At 31.4% G+C, this 5,813-nt stretch overlaps 1 long non-coding RNA gene across 1 annotated transcript; it reads right to left on the reverse strand.

Moving 5' to 3' along the window:
* Positions 1-3,631: 3,631 nt before the first annotated feature.
* LOC109135894 (uncharacterized) lies at positions 3,632-4,492 on the reverse strand. Its single transcript, XR_002040769.2, has 2 exons — positions 4,173-4,492; positions 3,632-3,995 (listed from the first exon to the last, which is right to left on the reverse strand). It is a non-coding gene; the product is annotated as an uncharacterized LOC109135894 (long non-coding RNA).
* Between the last annotated feature and the right edge of the window lie 1,321 nt (positions 4,493-5,813).

Below are 5,813 nucleotides of genomic sequence, written 5' to 3' on the forward strand. Positions count from 1 at the left end.
TAGAAGAATTATGATAAATGAAAAAAAAACATACAAAGGGTTATTTATAAGCATTAGATAAAATATATAATACCATTGAATGTTGGTTGAATATTTTTGTATTAGTCTAGTTAAATAATCCATAAATATATAACATATATAAAGTGAATATCATAGTCATGTATTTCATGACTTAACATACCTTATTTCGTTTACGGCTTATTACTGGAATAAAGTGAATAAAGTAATGTAGTAATATTTATGTGATTATTTTTTATATTTATTTATTTATCTTATTATAAATGTTCAAAATAAGTAAGAATATAATATATATGATCGAATGATGTTCTGATATGATTCAATTAATGATGGATATAATTTCACCCCACTCTGATATGAGTTACGATAGGAAATTGTATGGTTGTTACGGATATGCATTAGTTACCTTTACAACGACATGAAACACTTCCTATCAACTAATTGTTACGTATTAGCAACTAATTGTTACTTGTTAGCAACTAATTGTTACTTATTAGCTACTAATTGTTACGTATTAGCAGCTAATTATTACTTGTTAGCTACTAGTTGTTAGTATTAGCAACTAACTGTTACTTGTTAGCTACTAATTGTTACTTATTGGCAACTAATTGTTACTTATTAGCTACTAATTGTTACGTATTAGCAGCTAATTATTACTTGTTAGCTACTAATTGTTATGTATTAGCAACTAACCGTTACTTGTTAGCTACTAATTGTTTTTTATTAGCAACTAATTGTTACTTGTTAGCTACTAATTAATTCTTACTTATTAGCTACTAATTGTTACTTATTAGTAATTAATTGTTAATTCTTATTTTCATATGAGTTTAATATGAGTGATATGAGTTAAAATACTTAAGGTGTTACTTATTAATTAGTTACCTTAAATCACAATATTATCATATCACAAGTTGATGGAATCATATCAAAAAGTGGTTGAATTTTTGTTACAGATTGAGTGAATCATATCTTATATTGAGTGAATCATATCTTATATTTAGTTAATCATATCACAAATTGAGGTATCCTTTTTTTTTTAAAATATTTAGTGAACTACAAGTTTACTAAATGTATCATATCAATATCCAAAAACGATTGAATCTTATCACAAGCGAGTGAAACGGTTGAATTCTGAGGCTCGTTGGGTTCAGATCGGATGTGGTTCTAAAGATAATATTCAGGATTGTGGTTTGATATATTCAAGTTCAAACTTGAACCAGATCCGCGTAATAAACCCATTTTTTTTTACACAAACACACACATATATGTATATGAGTAATTAAACTTTGTACCTTTAGTTTTTCATGCAGCCATTGAGTTAATAAACTCAAGTCCTTCAGTTTTCAATTTATCTATTGTCGAACGTGACTTGAGTCAACTTAATGTAGATGTTTTAATTTTAAGATGTTTTGTAGGAGAATTAGACTTGAATCAACTAAGATCGTGTTGAATTTCAATTATGTAAAAAATAACCAATTCTTATTGAAAGGTTATACTTGTATCATTATTGTGTATTACTCATCTTCTTTTTGAATCCGTATATTCTATACTAATAAAGTATATATAAAAACTAATAGTGTTGTTATATCAGTATATTCCATACTAATAAATTCACAATTAACTATAATAATTACCTAGTTGGATCTAAATTTTAATACTATAGAACAATCTAGTTGACTATATCATTCGAATACCATATTTATACTTCTGTGATATTTACGTTGATTTATCTTCAAATGTTTCAAAATAAGTAAGAACATAATATGATTGAATGATGTTCTAATATGGTTCAATCAATGATGGACATAATTTCACCTTACTCTTTTATAAGTTATGATATGAATTGTACTATAGTCGTTAAGGATTTTTAAAGTGAACATATTTTCTTATATGATCAGGATCTGGGCTACATCAAATCATATCAGTTAGCTATTAAATCATATTTGAGCTATATCTAATCATATCAAGTAACTGGTATGGGAAAAATTATCCCATACCAGGTATGTAACTATACTTTCTCGGTTTTTATCATAACCAATTGTATTTTGGGGGGAAATAAGTTGAATGAGACACACAAATCAATGCAACTTCTTGTTTTATGGCAGAGATTACATGTTTACTTTTTGACAAATAGGGGTTGATTTAACAATAACATGAGTTTCGAACAGACAAATAGGGATTAATTTAACAATAACATGTGTTTGAAATATACAAACATGAGTTTACTTTTTGGCTTAATATTATTTTAATGCTTTCCATAATATTTAATTTATATAGAGTTGTTAGTGGCCAGGGTGCCCACTAAGGGCGTGTTTATCCCTCAGACCCAAACCCAACCTTCAGACTACGCCACATCAACTTTCCACCAATTTTTACCTACTTTTTAATTTTCAGACTTACTTTTAGACTCATTCCAGTTTTACACTTTATCCCCAAGACTCTCTTCATATTCTCTACAAAAAGTTTAACATATTATTTTATATTTAATCTATTTTATGTTTTTTTTATTATAACGTTAATTACATAATTATGTTCCGGATCCATTAAAAATACAATAGGTCGATAATTTTTTGAAAGGATAAATAGTTTTGGAGAGAAAAAGAAAATTGATATAGAATAATTTTGATGAATGAAAAAAAAAAAAAAACACAAAGTGTTATTTTTATAAGAATTTTGACAAAATAATACCATTGGATGTTGGTTGAAGTTTTCTGTATTATTCTGGTTAAAATATCTATTTATATCATATATAAAACTATTTATTTGGATACGTATATAGTAACATAATACGTTGTGTTATGGTTTTTTTTAATTAACATGAAACTAATAACTTATGCTATGATTCAATCTTCGATTTGATTTCTGTTTCAGTTGATATGATTTTCTCACAACTTGATATGAATTATGTTCCGGTTGACTTGATTTTCTCACAACTTGATATAATAAGTCATATAATGAGGAATTTGACATAATTACATTTACGAGTCGTACAATATCACTATAAGGCATAAAAACTTCATATGAAACATTACCGACCCCGTTCTTGACATTTTATGGATCTTAGGCGAAACGTGAAAAATAGGCCCTTTACTGTTTTTATGATTGAATATATTTCAATAAATGACAAAAAGAAAATCAACATAACATGTCTTACTACGTAGAAAAAAAAGTTATAAAAAATATTTGTTTAAAAGTTCTATCTTTCCGGAAAATCACTACTCCTTCATGGACGCCGACAAGCCGACAACTTTCCGTAGTTTCGTAGTGCATTTCATGCAAAATATCCTGACTGTTGGCTTGCTTTGTAGATCATACATTATATACCTTGAATTAGATTTCATACTCTTCCAATTCCATGACTTGAACCAAATAATATGTTCTAACGACTCGTTTGGTTAATGGTAATGTAATATCTTGAAATATTAAACCTTTTTAATAAAAGAATGGTTACGATTAGGGCTTTGAAATTTGGTACGGTTCAGTTCCCAGCTCAATTTCTCTCTACAATTCAGTTTCTCTTAATCCAGTTCAGCTCAGTTAAGTTGATTTCAGTTTAGTTTACTTTAATTTAATTTAGTTCAGTTCAATTTCTCTCAATCCAAAAAACGAAATATATATATCTAAATATTACGAACTTTATGTTATTAAGCGAAACTTTTTTTTGACAAAAAATAAAAACTAAACTAAAACATAGTGAATTACTATGATTATGAATTATTTAACAATTACAAAGAAATAAAAAAAAAAAAGAAAGAAAAGAAGGTAAATTTCCTTAAGTTTCCACGGTAAACCCAACACCACCACCGCCCATCATCTTCTTCTCTCCTTTCGGCTTTCTTCTACAATAAGCTTGGAGCCATTGTTGCCCCAACGGCCCAAAGACAACCATGATGAATGGGTTCCTATTGTTACATCAAGGTCCACGGAGAGGGAAGTGTTCCTAGGTGGTTGTGGGGAATCATCCTCTGCGATAGAGCCTACGATGAATCAAGTGAGGATAAGGATTTCAAAGAAAGAGTTAGAGGAATTGCTTAAATGTGGAAACAAGATGAAGAAAATGAAGCCACATCAAGTTTTACAAGATCTGATTGATAAAAGTGATAATTTTGAGATCCATAATCAACGCTCATGGTTGCCCGCCCTTCAAAGCATACCTGAGGTGAATTGATAGATGATCATCATTATTTTGTCCGTTGTAATTTCCGCCCATCATCTTTCTCCTCCTTGTTGACATGTCTCCTAAAGGCCTAAATTTGGCTGTACATAGCCGTGGCATTTCACTCACAGATTCACAAAAAAAATCAAAATTGTTTGTGGGTAGATCGTTTGTTGGTGGTGAATTAATGGAACTTGCATTTTATTTTCATGTCTACAATTGATTTTTTGTAGGTAATTTAATTCTAATTTCCTGAAAGTTCTTTTGCTTCTCTGTTGTCTTCCAACAGACAAAATAAGGCTAAGTCTTCTCTCAGACTCTCACCTTTGTCCTTTCTCACAAAATTATGTTTTTGCCCTTGCTTTTTAAAGGAAATTACAAGTTTACCCCTGGTATGGGCAACTAACTCCCCATACCGGGTATGGGGTGATACTTTCTTGGATTTCAGTTCCTCAATTTAAGAGGAAAACGAAGGAAGAGGAGGGAGAAAGCAGAGGAGGCCGAAACATTGGAGAGGAAGAGGGAGTTCGGTGGTGCTGGCGCTGGTGGTTCGCCGGCGAAGCTCAGCCGCGAAAAAGAAGGAGGTTGGGTTTGAAGTGGTGGTGGTTCGCGAAGGCTACAGGGGACGCAACAGAAGGCGCCGCGAAGGGGAGGAAAGGAAGGACGACGGAGGTGCAAAGAAGGAAGAGAAGCTCGCGGTGGTGGTGCGAATTTGGTGGTTCGAAGGTGAGGGTAGTGGTGTTTCGGCGACATAAGAAATAACAGAGGAGATTGTTGAATTGAAATTTTATCTTTAGTTTTCAAAATAAAAATCAGAAATTCAAGGGAGAGAAGAGGGGAATTGAAGCAACCTTTGGAGTGGTTTTGCTTGTGGAATCAAATGAAGAAATCAGTATTTATAGGAGGAAATTTTCGGTTGAAATGGTGAATGGTGAGAGTTTAGCTTTTCGAAAATTTCTTGGTGTGTGTGCTTGAACTGGACGAAAGAGAAGGAGGGAGGTGTTGAAGTTTTTCATTTATGTTTAATGTGCCATGAATCAGCGAAGGAGGAAGGAAGACGAATTTCTTGGTTTTTGAGCCCAGAACTGGACGAAGGAAGGAAGGCAGGAGGAAGGATGAAGATGAATCACGTTCATTTTTTTTATTTTTTATTTTCCTTTTTCTTTTTAGGAAAAGACAAATGGACTATGGACTAGAATTTGGGCCTTGAATTAAGTAAATGGATGGACAATTAGAATAAGGGTGCTCAATGTAAAAAGTTTAAACAATTAACTACATATGACGCTAAATACATGGCTTTAGAGACAATTAACTACATTTGATGCTAAAAAATGGCTTTAGAGACAACTAAATTCATGTGACGTTAAATACATGGCTTTAGAGACAACTGACTACAGTTGATGCTGAAAAAAATGGCTTTAGAGACAACTAAATTCATGTGACGCCAAATACATTGCTTTAGAGACAACTAACTACAGTTGATGCTGAAAAAAATGGCTTTAGAGACAACTAAAGTCATGTGACGCTAAATACATGGCTTTAGAGACAACTAACTACACTTTATGCTAAAAAAAATGACTTTAGAGACAATTAAATTCATGTGATGCTAAAAATATGGATTTAGAGACAACCAATATTC

Source organism: Beta vulgaris, chromosome 1 (assembly GCF_026745355.1).
Source record: "Beta vulgaris subsp. vulgaris cultivar EL10 chromosome 1, EL10.2, whole genome shotgun sequence".
NCBI classification, from domain to species: domain Eukaryota; kingdom Viridiplantae; phylum Streptophyta; class Magnoliopsida; order Caryophyllales; family Amaranthaceae; genus Beta; species Beta vulgaris.